The following is a 27,978-nucleotide window of genomic DNA, read 5'->3' on the forward strand; positions in this document are numbered from 1 at the left end:
CMGGGAAGAAGGGTTTCACATGGCTTTTTGTGTTCTTAAATGAAAAGTGATAAGTAAACTGTTCCATTTTAAATCATATGTGACTTTCTGGTAATTTACAACAAACCTCAGGTGCTTTTGCCTCTTTCTTGGCAGCAGCTGAATGGAAACACATGCTAGGACTCAGGCTGGTATTTGAAGACATTGTTTCTGATATTCACAGTGAAAGGTACATTTCAGAGAAGAATGAGTGTTTTCTGGGGCTCTTTTGTTATAAGAACAGATACAATGGTTTTCCCATTTTAAATAATTTGAATGTTTGATGTGTATGCTAAATGTGAATAACTGTAAAATCCAAAATTTCTAGTTTTAATGTCACATAACATACTTAGGAACACGTTTTACCATTTTTTGTCTTTGTCTTGATTTTTGTTGTTTATTGAATCCATTATAATTTACTTTCCATTTTTACCAATTGAAACCCATATCATTGGTCCATGTTCACCTTTGAACTTGAGTCAGTCCAAAATGTGCAACCACAGAATGATAGAAGCCTATRATCCTGCTCCATCTAATGATATTGAAGTTGAGCTTGCGACTAAGCGTTTACAGGACAATTTTTTATGGAGAATTTTAATGTAGCCAGTTGAATGAAGGAGTTGTGCAATCTGCTTAGAAGAAAAAAAGGACACTGAAACTGTTAGGAATATGTCTTTGATGCCATTGGTAAATTTATTTGCTTCAATTATAGATTGAGCATTCAGTGTTTCATAAATTATAATATGAAATACGCTAATCTGTGGAACTGCAGGTTAAAATACTAAAGAGAGTCAGTTCCCTTGAATGATTGGTACAACTTCTCAACTGCAGTAGAGAGAAGTTGATGTTCATTTGTTCAATATTTCTAGGAGATGCATCTCCATTTTCTTTAAAGGAGTTCTTTCTAACTGATAACAATACCATTACATGTTTCCCAAAGAAATAGCATCTSAGACTAGAAATATTAAACTAAAATCATAATCCTGATAATTGTCATGACCTCAGTCTTAGGATACTCCCGGGACAGCAAAACAGTTTGTGTATAATGGAAAAAAAAGGGTGACTGAGAATACTCAGATATGGAAGATGATCCAGGTAAAGAATGCATTTTAGAAAAAAAACCAAAGAAAATAAAATATGGAGAGATACGAAAACTGTAAAAGAAATATTTCTAAAGTGTAATTCTTTGAAGTTATTGCAATAGAATTCACAGATATAGGACAGAGCAAGAGGAGCTCTGAAGAAAGTATGTTAAAAATTGATGAGCAACACTCTTTATTAACTCTATGAAATAAGACAAATGGCTAATATTGTTTATTCTCCATGATACATTCTTACTCAGAAATGAGATATCAAAGGTTGAAGATCAAGTTGGTGATTGGTATTCAATGGGATTTTGTTTGTTTCTTGTATATTCAGATGCAAATGAACCTAAACAATTTGTATAGATTTGTATAGATTTGTATAGATTTGTTCAGATTCAGCTTCTTCATTCAACTTCTTAGTAGGAATATTATATGGAAAAAAAATGAAGCAAAATTTTTTCTGTCTGCAATCATTAAGCATTATCTATACTCACRTATGTATTTATCATAGACTTTCATRCAATCATTTTATTAAACAGAAGATTGGCTTGTGGGCTCTGTTTCAAGTCATACTTYGAATGCAATTTACATTGAAATTCTTAATGAACAAGGCTTTGTTAAAGCATTTCTGGAATGTAGGCACTGTAGTATTAGCTGATATTCTGAAAATASAGGTTCTATCAGCATCCTTCATTTAATATTAAAATTGGTTAAATGAGCCTTAATATAATCCATTGAAATAAATGAAAATGTAAAAGAATTCAGAAGTCCCTCTTTAAAGTTTTACAACTAAGTRTATTAGGATTATGGAAAAATGATAGATCTACAATTAAGGGTTAACAGAGCTGTAGCAAGCTCTGTGATTACCATAACTGTGGTCAACATTCATTTTTGCTTGCTACTGCAGTGTTTTTTGGTCAGCATGTCTAACCACTATAACCACAGTAAAATCTTTTAATTGCTTAACAGATGTATTTCTTGGTTGTTTTCATCATGACTGAACTGAGGGTTTAATGTTCATGAGAGTACCAAGGGTGCCACCTTCCCCTGTCCATGCGTTCAGTTCCTTGGACCGAGTGTCTTCTGTTGATCACATTGAGAATTTATACACTAAATACTGCCAGGGCAGACCACTATTGGAATATGCAGTATTGTCACATTCTACTGGTGTGATGTATTTTATTTTTTTCTGGATATTYCTTACTTTTCACAGTCCCTAAAGAACTTGAAGACTAACCATGGTGCTTCATTAGCAAAAGGTGATGAGCTGAATGAACAACTTAAAAAGGAACAGTTAAAGTGGTTCCATTTAAAAAAAATGCAGTCAGTAGCTATTTMWAACAGAAGGACAGAAGAGGTGAGGTTGTGGTCAAGRGCTAGAATCTTTTACTTTAGGTGGTACATAACTGTCATCACTAACTTGTCCAGACAAAGGGCTACAAATCAAATGGTTTCTTCCCTATTTTCTTCAATGTATGAGGAATAAGAGTGTGCAAACTTRCTTGGTTTTCCTTACATTTTGTAGCAACTTATATTTAGTTTTGCTACGTGCTTTAGCTATTGTAAATRTATTTTATGTGAACCAATTTTACAAAAGTTACTTCACAGATACTAGCTCCAAACCTTTAAGCTGTTGTAAGACATGGAGTGTAGATACTCTTGATTTAAGTAAAACCTATCTTTAAAACCATATCCTGCTTTAATGAGTGTTTAGGAACCAAGGATGTATTGTTCCTGTAATGTCAAGAAAAATATTTTCTATGCAAAAGCCATATGCTAGCTAATACTGATATTCACTTAATAAAAGAAAGTTTCAAAATGTAATGCTCCAGGTTTTTATACCATTTTGCATAAGACAGAATGTGATTAGATACTGTTGATCAACTGTAACATGCTGGTCTCAGTTTTATATAAACAGCATGAAAAAGTTTTTGGGTCAAATGTAAATCCATGGGGATTTATCTTCTTATGAAGCTTCTAAGAGACAGTTGTATTAAAAGAACAAATAATAGCCTGACATTGCCTAAAAACTATTTGCTATTTCTRTTCACACATTCATTGTAATTTCCTTTTGTGCTGTGCATTATTTGAAATTTTCCTTTATCTTTAATTTACAGGAAAGAATAAACAATTCAAAAGAAGAGACTGAACTCTTGAAGAAAAACTACTATAAGCTGCATACGGTAAGTTAGGGTTTCAAGATATAGAAAATTTTATTCCTGTCCTTTTTTAGTAGTTCTTCATGTATTRTGTGCTGGAATGTGTATATACTGTGTGTTTTTTCACACATGTAAATATGTTCATGCTGTAGTTCTTCATATGAGAGTATATATATGGAAACTTTCATGGTGCTCTGCTGTATTTCATTGGCTCTGTTGAAACAGACCAGATTCCAWACTTGTTCTAATTCTCTTGAAATAGTAGGTTACCTCTTTTAAAATGTAATTAAAAATAAGTAGGCATCACTTYATTTTGAACATAAATTTTAAAAGCTTTTATTTAAATTTCTAGTAGTTTTTTTAGGGTTATTGAATAAAGAATGTGTTTTGGTAGACATATATTCCTTTAGGTTTATCTTTGACARCTTCTCCAGTGTTTATTTTTGAGGGGCAGTTTGGTTGTTTTGGTAATAGCTACCATTTCACTTCTGATTCAGCTTGCAATTTTTATGTAGGCTCATGAGTTTTTTTAAAGGTTCCTATACATAGCAGGATGTATAAGTTTTATCAGCASTGCTTATAAAGGAAATGAAAATACATTCTTAAGATATGATTCAGAAATTCTCTGGTACAGAAAAGAAGTAATTATAGTCAGTTGTCACTACTATATTAAATGAAAAAAAAGACCTTCAAATGAACTTTTCCTTTATTGGAAACCTGTGTTGTCTTTTACACTGAAGAGGGTTAGAAAATAAGAAACGTGTCCTAGAGCTTATAATTGCAGAAGGTAAATCWTGAAGTTATCCAAGTTATTTCTTCTCTTAATATTTGTTTGGCTTGCCACTGTGATGTCTGTCCAAAAAATGCCAATGTCTGAGCATAATGTGATTGATACAAAATTGTTACAATATTTGTCATACTTTTTATACGGTCTACAATGAGCTTAAAAACTGTAGTAGTAAAAAACTGAGAACAGCTTAAAACTTTAACTTACGAGGTGCAACAGTTATATAATCACAATATTTCATTTCGTATGGAGAAGTTGGTCACTTGTCTCTCACTTAATTGCTGTAGACTTCTCCAAATTTTGATCATGTCATAAATATTTCTGATTAAGTTTTTTTATTCTCTATCATTGTTCAGAGAAGTAATTCTTACTAAGAAATCAACTTRCAATCTTGGCTTGAAATATTTTATCCTCCTTAAAATCATAATGGGACAACTTAMAAAGATGTTTAACTAGAGAAATTGAAATAAGCTTCTATTATAGCACAGTAATCTATAATATGGTGTTTCTTTTACTAAAATGATCTGTGTTTTCATATACTGTCATTTCAACATTGGTCGCTGTTTCATTGTTCCATGTTACTGTACAGGTAATAATAAATTAGAGTTGTTTAACTACCATTTAATGGCCAATTTTTTCAGTTGCCTATTTGGGCAATACAACTTTACTACAGCTTGCCTTTAGCTGCTAATGGTGGATAGGCCAGTGTAATCAGGTGCCAGTTAAATAACTTTTTTTCTTTTTTTTTAATGGAGGAAAAGGTACATAAACCCCTTTTTTTCTGRAGTAATTTTTGGGAAATGTATTTGACGTTGATGGAAACTTTGCCAAAGCCAAGACTGCAGAAATGGTCTGAAAAGTTTGCAAAGAACAAGTATGAATTTGTTAGCTGACTCTTAATATTTAGTCAGTATCCAAGAAAACAATTCGTTTGTATAAAAGGTTTGAAGGAATTGTTTTCATATGACCTTGTAATGCAAATCTAGCAATGCTTAAACTCCCTCCAAAGGAAATGGTGCCAGATGTGGTTGACCATTATAGTTACACAGATGGCTCCAACTCCAGTGAAATACAGTAAATATGAAAGAAATTCCACATTAATTCAAGTAAAAATAATCCTAAAATTCAAAAGAAGAAAGTGACACACGTGGACTCAATTCAAACTGACATAAACATTAGCATTGTATGGGCATGGATAAAACCTGTTTTCCAAAATGTTCATTTAAACATCTAAATTCTTAACTACCATTATAGTAATTCTTAATGTTTTTTCTACCTGCACAGTCTTCTGAAAAACTGAAATAATATGTAGCTACATCTWGATGTGAAGTAGTTGTACCTGGAGCTGATGAACACAACTGGTAAATTTGTGTTGTGCTCATTCAAACCTGAAAACATTTTCAGAAGTGTGAAAATGACAGCATTTCTTTCCCCTCTCTTTTTGTGGTAAAGGCTTATTACATAGATGTCTTGAARAAATAGGTGGATAAACAGATAAATATCAGAAGATTTTTAACAYATTTATGTATGCAAAATATAAAGTTTGTTAACTGATGAGCTTCACCAAAGGGTTGAGCAACTGACAGTTTTTGTTTACAAAACCCTACATCACTGATTTTTCACGAAGTACAAAAGTGAATGAACTGGTTTGTGCTTCATTAAGATGGACATTTTTCGACTAAATAAGAATGCAAGTATTGAAAAATCGTAATATGAAGACTCATATTACTCACTGTCTAATTTATATGAAAACTCATTGCATTGATTTCTTTTTGCCTACAGAGAATTACAMTGTAAATTATATAACATACTTAATTTCGTTTCAATCTGAGTTACACATTTTGTTGTGGTTTCAGAAGTTCTAATTCTGTATCCATGCAATCCTTATTGCACATAGATTGCTAGTTTACAAGTAAATAATGTGTTACAGGCAAAATAGTTACTCTTGGCCCACCTCTGGTTTTTATTTCTTTAAGTAGGAGAAAGATTACTTTAAATGTGCTTCTTAATCAGTATCAGAATTGTTGTTTTACAGTATGAGAAAACTGTTGTCACTTTGTGGTCAACATTTTTCTTTGAACAGGCAACTGACTTTATGCTCTGCATGTTTCACAGATATAAAAGAAATCAGGTGGATGATCCCAGTTCTCTACATTAAGAGGTTTTGTATGCGGAAAGAATGGTTTTGTTAGTTGTCAGTTGCTGAGGTTTGGAGTTGTGGATTACTCTGGGATATTCATCTGAATTCCTTTTCTAGTCCCACAAATGTTGCATGCTGCCAACTTTTTGACTTTGGAGCTCTAAATTAAGGCCAGTTCCTTTGCTCATCCCACAAACTCTTTCATGTTTTTTAACCGCAGCCTGAGAAAGGCGCCTTGGTTTCAACAGCAGCAGACCAGCATGTGTTTACTTAATTCCTAAGACATGATGACAGTGGTCTCTGTGCCACTAAAAGCTTTTTTCTTTATTATTTTCTGTTGAAGCTGATTTCTAAAAGTTTTTCACATACCATATGTTTTATTACAGTGTCTTCTGTATGACCTATGAACAGCAATGGAAATCAAAGGAACAGCAAATGAAACTGCAAATTGCTAAACTAGAGATGGCTATCAAATCTGATTTAGCAGACAAAAATGAAATCCTTGACGAGATCAAAGTAGAAAGAGGTATATTTCTGAAAAAATAAAATATTTTCTCAAGCTCTGAGGTCATACTTATGTTGAAGTTCAGGAATATTGCCCAGAAAAGTGTAGTTTCTATTGCTGGTGATTTCAAAGCTGCCTTTTAAGTGAACATTGGTACAATATGCTAAGGTTATGACTAGCTATTAAGTACAAAATTGACCAAATACAGATTATATGCTGAATKAGGCTCATATCTTTTCAGCTGCATTTATTTTTCTTCTGTTGGGTTAATACTTACACTTTTCTTCAGTATTTCTTCTCTCCTCTACATTGAAAGCTCTTATGGAAAAGAGGCCCATGTGACAGTCTCTGTCAAATTATAGTCACTATTCAATTTACTGTACAAAGTAACATGAAGCCTGTACTGGCCCTTGGCCATGTTTAATTGTCTTTCAACTTCATTAATTCAGAAATTTTTAATATTGTCAATATATACTCATTTTTATTTACAGCTATGTACATTTTTGAGTAATATGTTTTTCTTCTAATTACAGAACAGATTATTTCATATGTGTTTTTCCCATCCTGTARGGAAACTTCTCAGAGAATATTTAAGACTATGCAATCTTTTTTTGTGTCTCAACACTGTGGTATATACTGTGGCAATATATAAGTTTTACAAAAGAAGATCAGAGGCAGGAAATAACTCAAATATTTTTAGCCTTGATTCTTCAAATGTGTATTTTTCAAAAGGTGTGTTTCTGTTAACAGTCTAATGGAATCAAGTGGACCAACCTTTTGYGAGTTGGAGTATGAAGCCATAATGAGTATGGCTTCAGTTCATTATGTGTTATCTGAGTAGCTTTATTGACATCTAACACCAGATGGAATATTTCAATATTTTCTTTGGCCACAGCCAGTGTTGGCCTTAAGTGATAGCTAAAATAAAAAAAAAAAAAGATACATTAATCTATATTAATATGAAGTTACGACATATTGACACTTGTTACTGACAGCTCAATTAGGTAATGCTAAATTTAAAGTGATTTTCAGAGCATGAAAATACCATGGGCTGTGCTATTATTTGGTTAAACTGAATGTGGAAAATTAAGCAAAGATTTCAATCTTCTGTCCTTCCCATGGGCATAATGTTCAAGTGGCAGTCTCTCTCTTCCCCAGATTGGCACTTGATAGCTTCTTATACTCTTAACTGTATCATCAGGGTGCTACACTTTCAATTGCTATTGCTATTGCTATTGCTATTGCACTTTCATTGCTTCAACTTGAGTAGATGTTCTAATACCCTTCAAGGCCTGTTTGTCTAGGACTTGATTACAGCTTCTTATTGCTGCTGCAGAAATATTCACAGAATGACAGAATGGTTCAGGTTGGAAGGGATCACATTGGGATCAACTCACAGAATCAGAGAAGATAAAATCGTAGAAGATTAAATCGTAGAAGATACTGAGTTGGAAGAGACCCACAAGGATCATGAAAATCAAACTTCTGGCCCTGCACGTTTTGCTCTTATTTGGATGGAGCTTTGCCTTCCCTCTAAAAATTACCAATATATAGCAGGGGCAAGTAATGAACAAATGGAGTAACTCTGGAATACAATACCTAAACAAGTTTTGTGAACAAGTGGTTTGGCCACTTAAACACTATCARAAGTTTTGGCAAAAGCAGGGTTCAATATGAATTTGTGGAATCAGAGTTGGTTGGCAAGACTCACTTATTACACAAATTAAAGCATATAAATTAGAAGCAGTTTTGAATGACTTATACTGAAGTCAGGAATACAAAGGGGGTAAGTGTGCCARGATAGGAATTCAAAGGTAAGGGTTCAAGAGTTTAGCAGCACTTAAACACCTAGTATTTTAAAATTTACCAAGCAATTCCATAGGGTTCACTACAGTTACAACGACAACTTAACTGTAGATATGAGGTAGTAACATTCATACCACAATCAATTCACACACACACAGGTGAAGTGATGTGTGCACCTCTTACTTCTATGTGTGTGCAGGGACCTATCTGTACCACTAAGTTTCCATCCTGGACCTATCCCTGCAATGTTATATCCATTGATGAGGTGTTAWTATATGTAATTGGACTCACAGACAGCCAAGGGAGTAAGATTACCTCAGTGTAAGTTATGGACTAAGTATATTTTTCCTTAGAAAATGTTTGTACCATGTAGCAAGGCTGTATTTTGTATGATATTTGCTTGCTTTTGAAACAGACAATACTGTATAATTTAAGTTGTAAATTGCTAACTGAATAAGATGGTAGTAGGGTGGGATTTTTTTTTAACTGAGCCTGGTATAACTGAAAGAGCTGAAATATAAATGAATCTGGAAATCTAAGAGGTTGTATATATGTTGACAGGTACCAAATGATTATAATAGTTATGTTTTCACAAATACACATCGTTAGAGAATTTCTTTTTATTGTATCAATTATTTGTTACTGCAGTTGACAGCTTCTCATTGTTTCCTGTGCTGCGTAAGCAATGCCATTGTTTAAARGCTGTGCATAATGAATATGGGCCGTAACTCCTCAAGTTTTGAAYTTTAGTAAAATGTTCTATTCAAGGGTTTTTATAAAGGCTGTAGGTTTATCTTTTAATGTAGCATGTGGGACAGGAGGTTAAACAAGAAAGACTAGCAAATGATAAGGTGGAGATGGCTGAAGAAATTCAACAGGAGACAGAAAAGCTCTCACATCTGTCAGAGGAGCAGTTAGCTGACCAAACATCAATTACTTCTGGAAATGAGACAGAAATAACTGAAGAATTGGAACCAGAAGGTAGCATTCATTTTTATGAATAAATAACTGTATTTTGTTAATAAATCTATGTCTCTTTCCATTTTCTGAAGCATTTCTTACTAGCAGTGGGAGCTGCCTCATTATGAGAATCTCCATGACAGAAATTTTATTCTGGTGTACTTTATAGCTGAAGCTGGGTAGTGGATATAGTGGTGTTATTTTCTTCCCAAATGGAAACTGCATTGTAATTGAATGCAAAAATCTGGTATCTGACCTAGATTCATAAAATATTAAAGGAAATGTGGCTTCTATTTTAAATGTCTTTATATTCTCCCTTAGAACTATGCTGTTCTAAAGACTATTTTAATGAATATGCTCCTTTTGTCTGCAGATAACAGCCAATGCTGCTATTGGAAATCCTTTCAGACAGAGAGAGGGGTAGTAAGTCTTATCATATTCGTGACATAAAGTTGTTAGAGGCAGATTTATTTAAAGATTATAAAAGGCAGGTCATCTTGTTCCATCTCTGAGCTTAAACTGTTTGTCACTGAAATAAACCTAGTCCATGATACCAAGTTTACAGTAAAAGCACAAGCAGAATGCTGAAATTTCATGTTCATTTGTTTGCAGCTTCTGCATAAGAATTCATTAGAAAAATTGAAAAAACATGATGTTGAATCCCTGTTGTATTTATAAGTAATTTGCTTCAAAGCACAGAATGCTCTGAAAATAATCCTGCATACAGATATACTTTTTAATTTTTTTAAAAAGGATACATTATTCCTAATGTGTGCATGGTGTTAAACATAGTCAGAAGAAATCCACAAATTCAGGCCATGTTTGTGTATAAAGCTCACAGTGCTTCTTACCTTAGTTCATCACAGGACTTTGATCATTCCAATCCTCAACTTTCATCTGGGAAGCACTACTATTTCTTTTTAACAAACCAAAAAAAAATACCATTTAGATGACTCTTKATTTGCAGTGTTAATCTTCCACAAGGAAGAAAAGATTTGCCTGCACTTATTCTTCATTTGTWAGAAAAATACATATATTGCTCTCAGGTTCCTCAGCAAGTCTCARATGGACTACAATGTAGGGGGTTTAACCACATTGATTCTGTTAATGTTTTTCAGATCAAGGTGGTAGACAAGATGATGATGCTGTTGAATCAATAAAWACTGTCAGCTGTATGATGACTATATTATTTAAAGTCCATTATCCAAATATTAAACAGCTGAGTCAGAATGTTTAGGGCAATTATTTGACAAGACTAAGAAAAATATTTTAAGCCTAATGCCCTCTTAAGAGTAGCTTTACTATTTTTAACAACAATTTTCAGTGAAGTTGTATATGTACAATATCAAATCACTTCAGTATACTTATTTTTTCTATTATTATTTATGGGCAAGTACACTAACAATGTTCTCTTGAGKTATTCTTAAAACTAAGATGACATTAATACAAATTTGGAAAATTTACCTTGAACAGTATTTCAATAGGATAGTTCTGTAAAAGAGAAGAATATTTTATACTGTTTGATCTAAATTGACTGAACAATCTTTAAAAATATAAAACTAAAATATAAAACTAAACATCAGTACTTAAAACTGATGACAGTCCTTTTAACAGTTAATAGTTTTCTGATSTGTCTTAGCCTTCTTTGCTGTTAGATCCTATCAGACTTCACGGTTTTAATGTTCTGCAGTGTGRTATCCTAAAGGTAGCTTGATTTTTTTAAAATGCTCTTTTCAAGGCTGTGAGACATCCTACGAAGCAGCAAGCAACAAGAAMCAATTCTTTGTAAGAGAAATATTGCTCTCCTGTTTTTAAGCTGCAGAAGGGCTTTAGAAATGCTATCACTCATATATTCTTCAGAAAGATACAGAAGGTGCTTTTGAAGACAGAATTGCATTGTTTATATGTATAATGTTAAAAAATTGTCACCTGTAATTTTGAGARCTAAAATGACTGCTACTCATCTCTATTAAGTCAAAATATATGCTTGTTATATAATTTTATAGTCCTCATGTATTTTATCACAATTATTTAAGAGCACTTCTGCAAGAATTTTGTGTGTAGATTCATTTCAGATTCATCAATTTCTACATTTCTCCACTGATCTATTCCTCTGGTGACAAAAATGCATGTTCATGAAGGGTAGATAAAACAATAAAACCTCTAAACTATTAAGACAACAATTTGTTTGATAAAGATTGGATTTTAAAAATATGCATCGGTTTATATGAATTCTTAATTATAGAATAAAGCATGTCAAAATTGTTACTGAATTTGTATTTTATAAGATTAAAAATTACTGCCTTTTATCTTTTGAGATAAATATCCTGCTGGTAATCAAACACTGTAAATAAAACTTGTGATTTTTAGAGATTGTTATGCTAATTATCCTCTAAATCTGAGTTGTATGCCAAACTGTTTAAGCCATTTAAGATCATACTGGGGTTTTTTTTGCATGTTGCAAATTAGACAGTTCATGGTTATTTCTTAGATATGTTGATCATAAAGGGTATCTAACAGATTTTCCAGTACTTAACTGTACCACTTGCTTCTTTCTCTTTTCTTCTTGTCTATGATGTATGATTAATCATAGATTACTTCATTTTGTTTCATTTCATTTACAACATTTATGAGCTTCACTTTGTCGGTATGAAATGCTTGTCCCCTTCTTTCCTTTCCAAAGTGGCATAATTAGTGTTAGCATCTTTTTTAACAGGCTACATAAAGTTTAGTGGCTGGATTAAATCAAGTCATTAACATAATGTGCTATACAATTTGCCCCTATCTCTTTTCGTTTCCAGTACATCAAAGTGCCACAGAGTGCCAGTGTAATTGGGCCTTGCTAGCTTGTCAGGTTCAGTCAGGCTGATGGCTGCTGCTTTTACTAAAAAGCTTCCAGGCATGATAATTAATAGAGAAAAGAAGTCTGAGAAATGTAAAAGTTTGGACAGTTCTCTATGAATATTTCATACATTTGAATAATCAGAAGTTAACATTATCAATTTGATGTATAATACATTGATTAAAAGCCTTGTTTCAGATCCTCAAAATAGACATCAAAACTGGGAATTTGCATTTTCTTTGGCATGGTCTTTATATTTAAAAAAAAATAAAATTAAAAAGCCTTTTCCATCCCCTCCTCCTTTGCACTCCCACATCTATACCATATCCTTACAGGAGATTATATAGCATTCAGTTTTCACAATAAAATTTACTGCTGTCACCTTCCAAGTTTTCTTAAAATGTGCCATAGGACAATTACTGGCAAACCCAATTGGTTTGGTAGTTGTTCTGTTTTTTTCTGTAGATCTCTCTTTTTTGCTTGCAGATAGCATAAGTGCATTCTCTTGCAATTTATTGATAGCAGTCATTACCTCTACTTGTAAGTTAAAAAGAAAAAAACAATACCAATTGCTTATGGTTCTCCTGGTGAAGGAAACATRTTTGTGCTAAGGTGAGAAGTTGTAAAGTCTAAAGCATATGTATAGCAAAGCAATAGATATCTTGCTTTTCATTATGCCTTTTTTTTTTGCCATTACTTAAATAGTGTATTTCCTCCTATGTGCTAGCTGTATTGGATGTTGTGTTGTAGTTTTAAATTTTGGCTGACTTTACACTTATTTTCTGCAGGACTTGAATGTCTTTGGTGTACTTCAGGGAGATTTTTGAGTGTTAAATGTTTTTTCTCAACCTGGCTTGTTTTGTGACTATCTAATCTGAATTTAAAGAATTAAGTTTTAGGGTTTTAGTATAACCTGTGTTACTGAGTTGGCTTGATTCTACTGTGCCAGAAGTATGAATCCTTTGTATTCTCCTAGTCCTGTCTAGAACTAACCTTAGTTGCTTTGTACTTACTTCTGTAAGAAATAGGSGAAGTAAAAGTGCTGCACTGGCATATTCAATAAAAAAAAGAAATAAAGAGCCACTTATCAGAGTAAGATAAAAATAAGTTATTAAACTTTGTAGTCAATAGTTTCAAAGTTTTCTTGAAAGTTTCAAAGACTGCTGATTGATCTAAGGTTAAAAAGAACCATTTGCCATTTTTCATCTTTAAGGTGGTTGTTTGCTCTGGAGGTCACTATAATCCAGAAACTAAAGTATAAGGAAGTTTAAAGAGTCCAGGAAATACCTAAACTATGTTTTGCCACTGATAAAGTGTGAGATGACAGAAGTTTGAGTAGACATTGTGCTGAAGTGATGTATTTAAAACTTCTATGTACCCCTTGTCAAATATACTTTGAAGTTGTAATTGAAAGCATGTACTGCAAGTCATTCYTTGTGACAGAAGAAATGAAAGAAGAGGGAGAAATAATACCAAAAAACCCCAAACACCACCTTTTAAAATTATTGAAAACTGCAGTTTCTTAAGTCATTACCCATTATTTTTAGGTAATAAATAAAGCTAATTAGTTAGAATATAAAATTAAGTAGAAGGCCAGATTTAAGGCTGAATGCACGAGTCCACAGGAGAAACAYCAACAGGAGTAATTTTCAACCTAGTTGGTACTTTTGTTGAGGTTGTAAATACAAATGCTCCTCAGTTGCTTCCTGGAGAGACTATTTGTCAGAWTTTATGACATGGAAGTGTGATTTTTAGTTGTGGTGACTTTACAAATGGCATGTATTTTTCTAACTGGAGGTTTAAAAAGCAAAGGTGGGATTTGAAACTGAGTTTTAGTTTGAATAGTTGTGACAAATACCATCAAGCATCATTTTTTTCACACTATGCGTGTTATAAGAATCAAGTTCTATTCATATTTGAAGGTCTGTATTGTCCTCAAACAATACTCTAATGACAAGGGGAGGACACAGTATCAAATACTAAGTATTAAAACTCTAAATAGAAACCACAACTGTATTAAAAATGTGCAATTTGATGCAGTCTTTCACTACAGATGCACTCCTACCAAATATAGATGCTATAMTGATACTTCTGGTTTCTTCCCTTACCTAAAAGGCACTTTCTTTCCTGAATGGATTAACTTTCAAATACAGGTTTTTGAAATTGGATTTATTTTTTAGATCAAGACAGAAATCTGTGATCTACATATAGGAAAATACATGCATTGCCATGTATACAAAGACAGAAATCCTATTATATTTATCTTGGACTAGATTTTTACATAATGYCGCTACTTATTTAATCTTATTTCTGTAACTTAAATGCTAGTGTCTATTAATGTAACAAAAATGTACAGATATAATTTTTTCTCAAGGAATTTTATGTCTTTCATGCTTTTTTTTTTTTTTACTTAAGGGTCGTGCTTCACTTTGAAATAAAGGCTGTAGTTTACAAAACTTTTGAATTGTGTACTTAATTATGTGACTGGTTGGTACGTCTGTAGCTACTGGCTTTGAGATTTGGTAGAGTTGGTATTTGCTTTTTATTTTTTCTGATGGCTCAATCAAAGGTGAGTGATAAAACACTAAAAAAAAGTGAAGTCTTTGAGACAGTCTGTAGGAGTAGGTGCACCTTAGTTCAGGACAGTAATACAATTGCTTATGTATCTTTCTACGCTTCTTGGGGAGAAAATAAAATTCAGAATKAAGGAAGTTTATATCTCACTGATTAGGTCCAGATATATCTATATTTTTGTATTTGTTCGTCCCTAGAAACAGCTTATCTTTAAAATCTGTTTGGGCAGGCAGTGCCACATGCAAATCTTTAAAGCTAATTCCACTTGAGAAATACTGAAAATTTTCATGTTTATTCTTGAGAAAAGGTGTGAGGCAAACTGAAGAGGAAAGCAAGCACTATTCATGTGATCAAAAGTTTTATTACAAGCGAAGTGCAAATGTGGCTTCAGGTTCAGATGGATAGTTGTCATGGTTGTGGTGGGAAAGCTRCATTTCCCTGAAGAACTTTGTATTTTCTAAAATACTTTGTGTTCTATACTGAATTAGAAATTGTCCTCAAACCTTGTTTTGGTGCTGATCTTGGGCCATTTCATTCTCCTCCTGGCACATGACAAAATAGTGGTGCTGGGGGAAGATTGATATGTGGCTTTGCSTCCTTCAATAGAGGTTCATCTCCTTTGCCCCAGGTCTTTGGCAGAGTCCAAGATGTGTGCACTTCAGTGAGTCCCATCCATGTGGACGAGGAACAGGGAGCATTTCTGTATCCCTTTTTCTGTTCTCAYATCTACACCAGTGTGGGGAAAAGGTAAACATAGAAGATGATAGTCCTCACATGAAAAGCCACTGMATAAAGGATTAGATTCATTGTTTTCCAATGTGTATGTTTATGTGTATATGATTCTGTGTTGCTGTGTTARTCATAATTACTTTATGAGTAATGTTTTTGACTCTGTACATTTGAATTACATTGATGTTCCTGTAATAGCATTCTTTGGGGCTCTGTTCTGACATTGTTAACAAGATGATCACAGGAATTCAGTACTTGATAGAGGAAGAGGATTATTTCTCATTCAATGATAAATTTGTTAATCAATATTCACAGTGATTGAAGTATTGATAGCAAATGGATGATTACTTGTGATTATTGGAGAATAGCTTACAGTTTATGTCGTGCTCTTTGCTTGAAATAGAAGTGAATAAGTGGACTCTGGAAATAAATACATAAACTGCTAAGGAGCAAAGCACACCTCTTTTTAAGCATGGGTAGATATAGGATTCAAGTTGACCTTACAGTTTAGAAGTTCCCTTTACATTGAGTTTTTCAAGGTAATACATTAGTGAAAACCGTGGATGTAAAATAGGAACATTGGTCCTATAAGCAAGGTATTTTCAATTCTCCTTTTTCGTGCAGAAAGCACAAACTTACTTTTTAAAGCTTCTGTGGGTTACTATTGTGGACCATTTGAGTCAGTTGGAAGTTTATTTTTCGCATCAAAGTGTGTTAGCCCTTTGTTGTGACCAAAAAGGAAATCAAATTATGGAATATACAGCTGCTTAAAAATGGCAGTCAAGACTGATTACAGAATTAAACCAAGGGTTTGGTTTTTTCTATCTCAGAAATCACCAAGGTGAGAAAAGTTGAGATTTCAAATTTGGGTGTGATGTCCAATGAATTTAGTACTTACCCTAATCCTACAGCTTTTTGAAGGAGTTCAGTGACTCTTCCAAATCTGGATAGCATTAACTACAAAGTGTCAGTTTTAAATGGTAGAGAAAGCATTTTGACCTAGGTTAAATATCTTAGACATGTTTGTTTTCCTCAACTAAAATGAAAGCACTGAACCAGTTTCCCAGATACATTTTTAAAAGCATTGAATATTCTTTATTTTAGTATCTGCCCATTCTGTCTGTTAGATGAAATTATATGTTATTTTTGTTTTAAATACTAAATGTAAAGACTAATTTTATTCCCATTAAATAGAATTATCTGTGGTTGGTATTTGACAAACTATCCATTGTTCACTTGAACAGTACCTGACAAACGAGACTAAGGCTTAAAAAAATAAAACTTAGGAAAATATTTAAATTACATACTTCGCTCAGCATTGTAGAAATATAAATGGCTGTTTAAAAATGAATTCCTACCATATATKAGATGCTACATATATTTTCAGCATAGCTACATAATGTGAGTAATTTTGTATTAGTGGTGAAATATGACATGATAGCAAATGCTGTTCTTAAGCAGTTTTATGTTTTTTATTTGTAAATACCTTTTTTAAATAGCTTGCGTTGTCCTTTGTATATGCTGTATTCATGTTTAGTATCAATAAAATGGGGATTCAAAATAGTTTTGACTGTTAAGCTCCAAGATCATTTGGCTTTTTTTTTCTTTTAATTTTCTAATAGTATGACTCAGTTATTTGCTTCCTTTTAAGCTAGAAAGCAGAAAACCTAGATTTACCCCACTAGCCTTGAAAAAAGTGTAATATTCTTTGCCTACTGTATGCAATTACAAGTGTTAACTATGTCAAACAAATTTTAAGATATGTAAAAGGAATACTTTATAATACAGGATATTGTATTTGGACTTGATTCATAAGCTACTGTCTGTGTACAAACTAGTCTGACATAGCTGCTAAATACTTTGGGGYGAACAAAACCACTCAGCATATCCCTTTAAATACAGATGCTAATACATCTGTTCAGTGCAAGAAGAAAAGAGTTGTTTCTGAAGTAAAATTAGACAATAGAGCCAATTTCATTTTTTATGCATGTGAATGTAGAGTGCTTGAGGTTATTAGTTGAAACTGAGTAACCTTTCCAGGCTTTCATCTCTTTCTTTTCAAATTTGAATATGAAAAGCATATTCAAGTCAGAGACCATCACTTTAATGACATTTGGCAGTCATTTGATTTATTAGATTTTAGAAAAAAAAATTCCTTTAAATATTTCATCATTCTATGCTAATCCCAGTAATATTGCCAGCTGAAGCCGTGTACCTGTATTAGTGGAGACAGAATGGTGTGGAATTTTTTCTGTCATCCTAGTAAAATTTCCATGAATCTACTGAATAATAAAACAACCTTATTGAAATATTCAGATTTGGGTTTTTAGTTAAAGTGTCTTAGGATACATAATAAAAGGAAATGTCTTTTGAAAGGAGGGGGTAAAATTACTTCATCAAATATTGAAAGGACTTGACAGCAATGGAAATTGTTCTATATGATGGATATTTTTACAATAGGATACACCTGCTTTTCAGTTTGATTAATCATATAATTTGCTTGGGGAAATGTAAGCTATCTCCATAATAAATTAGAATATTGACTTGCAGTTCAGAACACTGRATATAGAAAGCTAATCATCTGAATATGATTAATACTTCAAGTGATTTAAGTTCAAAATCAAAAATTGTCAAAATATTTCCACATAGGGAAAATATTTTTAATAAAGATATGAACATGAAAGAAATGAAAGAAGGAAAAATAATTTTTTTTGACATTTCTGTACTCCTACATGTTGTGTTTGCTCTTTGAAGAATGTTGTCTTTGAATGCTCACCTACATGCTCCACTTTGGAAGCCAGAGTGGCTTTTCTTTCTTCAAATTGCAGTTATACCTAGGGAAGTACTTGTGACTTTGTGTTGAGTCTGACATTCACACTTAAATACATAAACCTTATTACAGAGTATCTGCATACAATACTATAGACCTTGCTGAATASTGTGAGCCAGTTTTACAAGGAAGAGAAAAATGTAATTTTGCTTAAARAGAATAAGGAAAGGTCTGATGCAGAACAACTGAGTTTACTTTTATGATTCTGTTAATTTTAACTTTTAAAGGTATGTTTGATTTAGCCAGTTGAGTTCTCAGTTGAGTTCTATATAAAAGCTGTTTTACTTTACATGTCTAGCTACTTTTTGACTTGGGTCATTTTTATTGAATGTAGTATGGTCTGCACTAAGCACTGACAATTCCATTTGAAAAAGTTTGGTATCTAATGTTACTGAAACTGTTTCCAGCAGTTACAGGATCACTTTGCTTTGTAGCTAGAAATAATGGCAACTGAAATTAGTGGTTCAGATAGCATTGGTACATAAAGATAATCTTAACCTAATCTCCAGTAGACTGACTATTGCAAAAATATTTAAAATATCAAATGTCAGTCAATATCTGTTGCAACAATACTCTTAGCTGCAAACCGTGGGTTTCAGTTCTTACTGTGTCTGTGTCAAAATCAATCAGTGTTAGTTGTACCCAATGATTCACATTTATGTTTGGTTTGCGTGAACACTTGAAGAAACACAAAATAATTATTTTGGTTTGTTTTTTGTTTTTAAATAGGAAGTTGAAAAATCTGGGTTAAAATTACATCACTTGGTCTTATTAAGTCATGAATTACATCAAACAATACAGCTGCTGTGTATAGAGTGCAGTTTAAACAATTTTTCTGCAGTGGACACCCCACTGTCACTTCCAAAACCAACWGGTGGTCAGAGGATTGACTGTAACTGTAGCATTGGTGAATGTGACATATCCATGAGCAGGTATGTTCCTTCCCTTAAATTCTGTCTTATGAAAGTGCCTGCAACAAAGCCTACTTGCTATACTTTATATTTACATTTATCTATGTAYTGGTTGTATTCATCGTTTTTCCAAATATTTTGTGAAATACTAATGATGGTTTCAAGGACTAGGATAAGGATGCAGTTATTAAGTATAAAATGAAAAACAAAAGTAGGCTTGTCTAAGAAGTTGAAACTGCAAGGTACTAAAATATGCTGGTAGTGCATACATTTTAAAATTAGGCTTTACATAACATAGCATCATGCTTTGGAGGGRCTGTAATTCCTAAGTCTTTCCAGTCTAGTAGTGCTGTATTTTATTATTTTTGTTAATCATAACCTGGCTGTGCAACTTTGATTTTTCTATTTGCTGCTTGGGTATCAATTATAAAACTGTTTGAATGTCAAAATATCCCAACCAATCAATATAAAAAGATGGGTTTTGGTCTTAATTGCTTCAAGACTGTATTCTGCAGCATAATACTAATGTGGTTGTTATTTGCAGAGGTTTGCTTAGATAATTGGGTGTCTAATTTCTACTCRAGATTAGCTTTACATATAGGGGGAAAAAAACCTAATGAGTCTGCTTTTTGATAATGCCAGTTGAGAAGCCAGTAAGATAATAGTAATGAAATCTGCATGTGTGTTTACTATAGCTTTGCTGCATCTCTTATTCATGTCTAATTAGATTTGAGTATGCTGAATATTTGAGGTTAATTGAATATTTTCTTTAATAAAAATGAGATTTGCATTGGTGGAAAGAAATTTACTTTGAGCTTAGAAGGAAACTAATAGTCTTTTAGACTTTTGCATGGAGAAAATCAGGGTAAGTCCATAAGTAATCTAAAAAAATCACTAATTCTTATAATAAATAAAGCATTTTATATTATCTATAACTGGAACAGATTGACTGTTTTAAAAACATCTTAACTGCTACAGAAGGCTTCATGCGATTAATTGTTTAAAAAAATATTTTAAGTTTTTCCCATACCTTTTGCACATTGTTTACTGTTGTTGTTTGGCATGTGAGATACCAGAAGATTAGCAGAACCTTGTTARAAAACAATATAGTGGAGTTCCAGTGATCTGGACATAAAAGATCCCAGGAATTTCTGTTTTCACAGTTGGTTCAAGCATGTAACTTGGCATTAATTGGGTTTTGTCAACTGTGATTTTTTCCCTAAGAAGGGTTAGAAGATCATTTTCTTTATTCCAAGTCTTGGAATAGAAGCTCAAATGGGGAAGTTTATACAGTGCAGAATTATGCTGCAAACCTCTTGATTTCCCATGACATTAAGTGTTGTACCTCCTGATGATCACAGTGATTGAGAGGAGCTGTTGTGTTTGTTACCATTTAAGAGTTACTAGAATATCCAAGAATGCTTCCAAGCCCATAAATAAAAACAACAGTGGARCTTGCCAAATTATACAGTGGTTCTAGAGAACAGACAGCAGAAATAGAAGGAAGATCTATGAGACCTTGCAAAGGTTTTATATGAAATTTAACTGGGAAGCTTTCTTAAAAAYTTTTCTTTCTTAGGTGAACAAGTGACTGAACAACTTGAACTACAAGTGGAAGTAGACCAAAAGAACAGGAGGTGGAAAGATAATGGGATATACTTTTTATTAAAAATKAACTTCTGCAGATCCCTATTCTAAAAGATGGATTCTTAAAATGTTAAGGCTTTGCATCAGGAAACATTGTTATRATTCAGTGTGTTTATTCCTTTTCTGCATTAAAGCTCAAGACTCTGGATATTCCTCGCTATGATGAAACACTGCTTCATCTTGTAGTCGTTTAGGTTTGTTAGAATGTGAACTAGAAAAAAGCAGGCTATAACAGAACACCAGTGTTCTAATTGCAAAGATTTCTAACAAAGTTCCAGGGTCATTGTAATCTTCATCTTTTGATAGTTCTTTAGGACTACCTTTAAAGTTATAATTTTACATGCAAACTGTCACAAGTTAATTTTGAATTATTTTTGCAATTAATTTGATAGAAATATGAGATGTTCCATGCCTTGGAGCAATGTTAATGCTTCTAAGTTCAGGCAGTACTAAGGGGTGCAATGAAAGCATGTTCTTCATCAGGATCTAAAAATAACTTTTTGCTCTGGTTAATCATTTTCCCCAGACTTGAATGGAGTTCTTGTGCTGAATATTTTACTTACTAGTCTGAATTTTTCCATTGAGTGAAATGAATTTGAACTCTTTAGGTTTGTTAATAATTTGCATTTAAAATTGTTTTAGATACAGTATTAGTAAACTTAGGAAATTCCATTTGGGATGCTTATGGGAAAGGGAAGAATCTGTTGATGTGGCATTTCCTTTGAAGTTCTTTGGCTGTCCATCTGTCTCCCTGCTGCCTCCCCATCACTTCCTGTGGTGGCCTCAGGAGCACTTGGCCATGGGAGCAGCACATGTGGAAAGTCATCCACATGTCCAAAAGAATWGCAGATGACAATAACAGCTTCTTTTAACCTAAAATAGTTAGAAATTGTGAATGGGAAGTAAGGATTCAAATCCAGAAAACCAGCACTTTGCTTTCTGTTACAGAAAAAGGTGGGAAATTGCAGATGCCTTTGATTGAATGACTCAACAACTCAGGAACTGCACTGGCTGTTTGGTGATAGTGACCCATTCCTAACAGCAGTTCTGGCCATGTAGGAGCTGAGGAACAGCTTTGGAGAAAACTGAAAAATCAATGGCTCTGGAAAATGGGCATCCTAGGACTTTGATAGACCTATGTCCTTCAGTACATCCCTTTACAAGGAATTGAGGCCTTCTTATCTCCTCATACTGCTGTATTCCAACACACTCAGCTCCTTGATAGAGCTGATACTTTCTGTTCATATAAATTAGTTTATTTTGTGTAGCAGAAGACCGTATGAGATAAAGCTTAAAGATTTCTGTCCACACATGGGAAAAAGAAACCTTGCTGTGATGTGGAAAGAGTTGTGAGTACAGGGGCAGAGTAASTAGAAGTGAGTGAGTATTAAAAATGTTGGAGTTTAATGACAGACAAATTTCAAGCTCCACCTTCTCCCCTCAAAAACAAATGAAAACTCTTCTGAAGAGCTGTGTTTGATTCTTAGGGGGCTGTATTAATTCTAGTTCTGTCCTAGCAAAACCCTTTCCACTTCATTTCTTTATTTAAATATAAAAAAAAAATTTCTATAATACCTTTTCAATTTTTGTAATCTTTCACAGTAGTTTGCTGATACTTGCAGACTGTTAATATTTGCAAGCAAACAGATACTTTCTCTAAGATGCCCAAAGCCTTTTTAAAAAAATTCTTAAAACCCTCCTTCTCATTCTTCTAGTATGTTTTCCAAACCAAGGCTAACTTTCACAATAGGTCATATTAATAGTCCAAAAATTAAAAGCTGATTCTTGTGTTTGTATTTTAAATTAAAACAATGAAAAGCTTTCAGAGCACTCACTCACACTCCCCAGGCTGTGGATTTTCTCCAGTCCATTGGTCTRGAGGTTTCTCTTATTGAAATATTGTGGCAGGAAAGGAGGATTAAATTACTGAGGCTGTCAAAAAGGACAAGCACTCTGCCATGCATTATCATTATCACTAGCTTCCTCAGTGGAAGAAAATGCAGTAAATCACTTCAAATACAAAGCAATAAAGACCACTGGCTTTTAAAATCATGAGTGCTATTGCCATTAACAGAAAGTGACAGCTATGTGGCATGCTTAGATGCTGCTTGTATCCTTCTTGACAGTGTGCACATAAACCTGCCAGTGACACACCATTAGATCACATGACCTTTCAGATTTGATTCTAACATTGTTGCTTTTCCTTTGGAAAAAAGAAAGAAAGAAAGATGTTTATTTTTCTTTGTTCTTTTCCTCATGTTCTTCTGAAAGGTGAAAAACATTTGATACTAATAGTAATTCTGATTTGCTTTGCAATGATGAATGTGGATAAGGCAGATAATTGTGCAGAGAGTATCTCCAGTCTGTTCTAASGCCAGATCTATGGGCTGACAGGTACATGTTAGTGCTGGAAAACTCTATTTTAGAGAACCATAATAGTGGTTCACCCTGCTATTCGTCTCTTTTGAGGAGGTTTGACTGAGGAGTTAATACCTGACTAACTAGGAAACAATTAGTAAGATSTCGCCTGCATTCTGATGGGGCAAGTGATCCTATTTCTTCCCTGTGTAGGCTCATGTGACATGGAATATTGCAGCCTCACCTAATGCTGATTCAGTACTGTGGTTTGGGTTTTGGTTAGGGAATTTGTTTGYTTATTTGTTTKGCTTTTAACAAAGTAGTTCTGCCAAGGAGAGAATTTGTCACCAGTGTTCTATCACTAATGAACCTGAAAAGCACATATCTACACARGGTAGTGTGGAACACTTGTTGCTTTCTGAATTGAGTTGTACAAAGAGYCTGAGAGCTGCAAAAAATGTTCCTTGGGCCTAGAATTTCCAAAGATAGATTGATCAATTGAACAGACAGCTATTATGTGAATATGTGTGAGAAAGAGTATAAATTAGTCTTGTCCAATTTCATAATAATAATAAACTTGCTTTTATTCCAAGTTTTTTATTGAGACAGCATGTGCATCACTTATACAGAATAAATGACATTGTTTGATTCCATTTTCTCTTTAAGATCTTAATTAAAATGGAATAATTACTAAATTAAAGGTTCATTTAATTTATGGAATAGGATACCTGCTGATTGCATTTGAAGTGTTGGAGTAACTTCAAAATCTTTTAAACATGTATTTATTCACAAATCACCACAGTAAGAAGGAGTGGTCTCTCTTAATTTCATTTCTAGGTCTGAGTTTCAGGTCTTGGCCAGAAAACAGGTTTTACTGGAATGGAGCTGGGAACACCATGAAATRATTACTTGTTGGGATGGAAATATCRTACCAAAATACTCTTAAGTTTGGAGATTTAAACAAAAAAATATATAGGAAAAGTACTTCACTGAATAAGCAAGCAGATTACTTAACTCTATCATACAGAGTAGCAACGTGGATAATGTTCTACTAAAATCTGACAATACTGAGGATAAAATACTCCTTTTTTTCTTTTTTTTCCCCCCTGAGGGATAATTTAACAGAGGAAAATAGCTAGTCTGTGTGCTGCAATTTCTCCTATAAATACTTAGGTATTTATAATAAATATTTTACAAACCTAAGTAAGGTAAGATGACARCAGTGAGCTTTTTCTCTGAACAGAAGCATTCATCTTCTGCATGTTGCCATCATGGTGCTGCCCTCTGTGTTCATAGGTGGGTTATTTTCTGCAGTCAYTGATGTGTCTGGTTTGGCCTGTGTTGAAATTTCAATTCTGCAGTGACTAAATAGAAAGACAGGAAGTTCATCAGTAGTCCAGTTCTTGATCCTAGCAARAGGACCACCAAGAAACAAAATTTATGGAAACATTGTGCCCATACACCAAAAGTTTCCAACTGTATGCATTTTAAACCTGGCCTAGTTATATCTTCAACACATGTTTTCTATCACAAGCCTTACAAACTGGTATCAGAGATTTTTCAGCTGAAACAGGAACTGAACTAAACTAATGCTTTAAAGCTCAGGAAACCAAATTATCAAGGATATAAATATCACTGAAAATTGCCTGCAGATGGTTTAGCCTGACACTTTATTGGTGTTTGTGCTATGCCAAATTATAGCCACATAGACAGTGTATTATCTGTATTAAGTGGTGTATTAATTTTTTTTTTCTTGTCACAATGAATGTTGCTGGAAATGATACTCATAATGATTGGATCCATATTAGAACATAAATAAATGGATAAATCAAATGCTATTTTTGTCTTCTAAAAGAAGAATCACTTTAATGAATAGCTCTTGGAAAAGATACACTTATTATAATACATAAAATTATTGCTAAGCCAAAGTTGCAACTAGGCTAACTCTATAGTTGAAACAGAACAAATTTAACCCTGAAAATGCATTTCACGGCTTTATACTCTTTTAGTTTATGCTTATAAATACATAAATGTTAGTTGTCATGAAATTTATATGGAAAAGTATGTATTTTTTAGTCTTACAGTCATTACATTGGAGAAGTTTCAAGTCATTGAGTCTTGCTGTTAACCCAGCACTGCCAGTTCCACACCTAAACCATGTCCCCAAGTGCCACATCTACACTTTTAAATATCTGCAGGGATGGTGACTCCAGCAGTTCCCTGAGCAAACTCCACGGCTTTACAACACTTTCAGTTTGTTTTTTTTTTTTTACATATCCAGTCTAAAATTTGTCTGGAGTGTAATTCACTCATTCACTTTTCAAAAGAAAGTTGATTTTTCTCTTCTTTCCATTTMTTTTATTGGTATGAAATAATTTTAAGTGTTTATTAGAAGTGTTGATTTTGGTTCCACATTTGAATAAATGACTTTGATTGCAGAAAATGCAAAAAGAATCAGTATCCATAAAATCAAGAAAAATATGTTGTTAAACAGAATTATATAAAATGTAAAATATATGAGCACGAGGTAGTAGGAGACTAGGAACACTGAAATCCTTTTTGGGTTAGTAATGGTTGCAAACCACAAAGATAGTTCTCTTCTTTTGACAAGCATATTTTCTTTATGTTTTCAGAGAGTCATTGTCTCTGTCATTAATATTAATAATTGTCTATGTCATTAATATGTCTCTGTCATTAATATTTTGTCAGAATATTTGCTTTTCTTATACCTGTATTGCGTGATATGGGTAGCATTTCTGTTTTGTTTCTTCTGTATAATAGAGATTCAAATTTCTTACTGTTTTTAGGAAGATACACTTGCTWATATTTGTAAAACTTTGGAATAAAAAAAGGATACAGAGTTGTTAWTTCAGCATCTGAACCCCATCATCATTTACTTGCATGTTCAAGTCTCAGTCAGTTAACAGGACACATTTCTGGCAGTCCATTTAACTTTTTGTAGCTGTCATAGTTATTTCTTATTCTTCCACTGTTGTCTTTTAGCATTTTAAGAGTGTAGAAATTTCTGTCCTGTAGTGAAACTTCCCTCATTCCTTATGCCAGACTGTACTTGAAGTGCTGAGACCTGGAGGTAGAGGATGAGCTCTTCTGACAAGTGTCATATGTGAAGAATGGAGGAATCCATTCCTCTAACAGTCCCCCTGCTGTGATAACAAGAGGGAACAGCTTTATGCAAGAGGTTTCCAGGCTGATCCTGACAGGTGCATCATTTCTTGGTAGGAAATGATTGTTATTCCAAGGAACAGACTATATGAAGTCATTGTTCTCCAAAGWAACAAAATGTATGCCTCAATGTTATAGAACAGAGCATGTGTACAGTGTTAGCTTCACATTAATCTACTGAATTAATGCACAAAGTTTTCTAATTGCTGCTTTAAAATTCTGATCTCTGGAATAAAAAAAAAAATAGAATCATACCTTTCCTACCTAAGAGCTTCTGTCCAATCAYTCTTAATTACCTGCTGGTGATAATGCCTTTTAAGTGTTGTTCTAAAAACAATAAAAATAATCATTCAGGCTTTTATTATAAARCACKTTTTAAGYTTAAAGCATTTACTGTTTTTTCACTTTTTTGACCAACAAGTGTCATTTAGTTCTCTAGTCCTCCCTGAAGTGCCTAGCAAATATCTTTTCATGTGATGCTTTTTAACAGGGTGTTAAAATTTCTTCCTATTCAGTAGGTTTGGGATTCCTGCAAGGAAGTGTGTACTGTTGCCTGGTGTTACACAAAAGAAATGTAGAAGTCATCTAGAGAGAAAGTCTGGGATCCCATAAAGAAATATGGGAGAGTAACTCTATCCATAGCTCTATTMATATATTCTTATTTTGTCTAAGATATCCTTTCCTGTAGATGTTAATGTAACATAACTTGATGTTACCCATTTGAAATTATGCTTATTGTAACATTTTTTAAGTAACAAAGCTCACAAACATTCACAGTTTGGACAATATTGCCAAGACATACCAAATGTTAACTCTAAATTCCTGTCATTTTGTCAGTCTYGGTGTTTTTGGCCCCAGCACAAGCCACTAACTCAAGCCAGCTCCAACACAATACTGGAATTATGTGTTTAAAAGGAAAGTCATACTTGGGTGTAATTTCAGTTCCTAAAAGAAAAGTATATATTTTGTGTAGTTGTTTGTAGACATATGAATAAGAATTGTACCATGGGGTGGTGGGAGGGGGAACAAAAATGAAACTGTTACTATAAGCCTATGGATCTATGGTTACAACCTCTCTGTCCCACTAGTATAGCTAAATAATACTAAAGATAAGGGAAGATTGAAAAGAGGGTCTTCTTGTCATAGAAAATGTTGAATTTAATTGATAAAATGATCTTGTTTATGTTTATTCAGTGGAAGAATGAAAATAAAATGCAGGTTGGCCTTTTTTCTGGTTTTTAAGTTGATTTTTTAACCCTTTTTGAATATAATTTTCTCTATGTGTGTGTGTTTACCCTAAAATTGACCGTGCTCAGTGATACCACAGAAGATGAMCAGGATCTTGAATGTGAAGATACTGATTTTGCTTTGGTCCATTTGAAAGAGATATTCCAGRAGCAAAGAAGTATCATTGAACAARATGGTAAGTTTTAGAGCTCTCTTT

General features: G+C 33.3%; 1 long non-coding RNA gene across 2 annotated transcripts; it reads left to right on the top strand.

Moving 5' to 3' along the window:
* The first annotated feature begins 138 nt into the window (after positions 1-138).
* On the top strand, positions 139-27,978 carry LOC130572741 (uncharacterized). 2 transcript variants are annotated; one of them, XR_008965259.1, is made up of 4 exons: positions 139-208; positions 3,221-3,286; positions 6,576-6,715; positions 27,851-27,978. It is a non-coding gene; the product is annotated as an uncharacterized LOC130572741 (long non-coding RNA). The 2 variants fall into 2 exon arrangements; XR_008965258.1 differs by lacking the exon at positions 27,851-27,978 and having other exon boundaries at positions 6,576-8,092.

Source organism: Malurus melanocephalus, unplaced genomic scaffold (assembly GCF_030028575.1).
Source record: "Malurus melanocephalus ecotype Western Australia unplaced genomic scaffold, MMel_1.1 scaffold_40, whole genome shotgun sequence".
Taxonomy (NCBI): Eukaryota; Metazoa; Chordata; class Aves; order Passeriformes; family Maluridae; genus Malurus; species Malurus melanocephalus.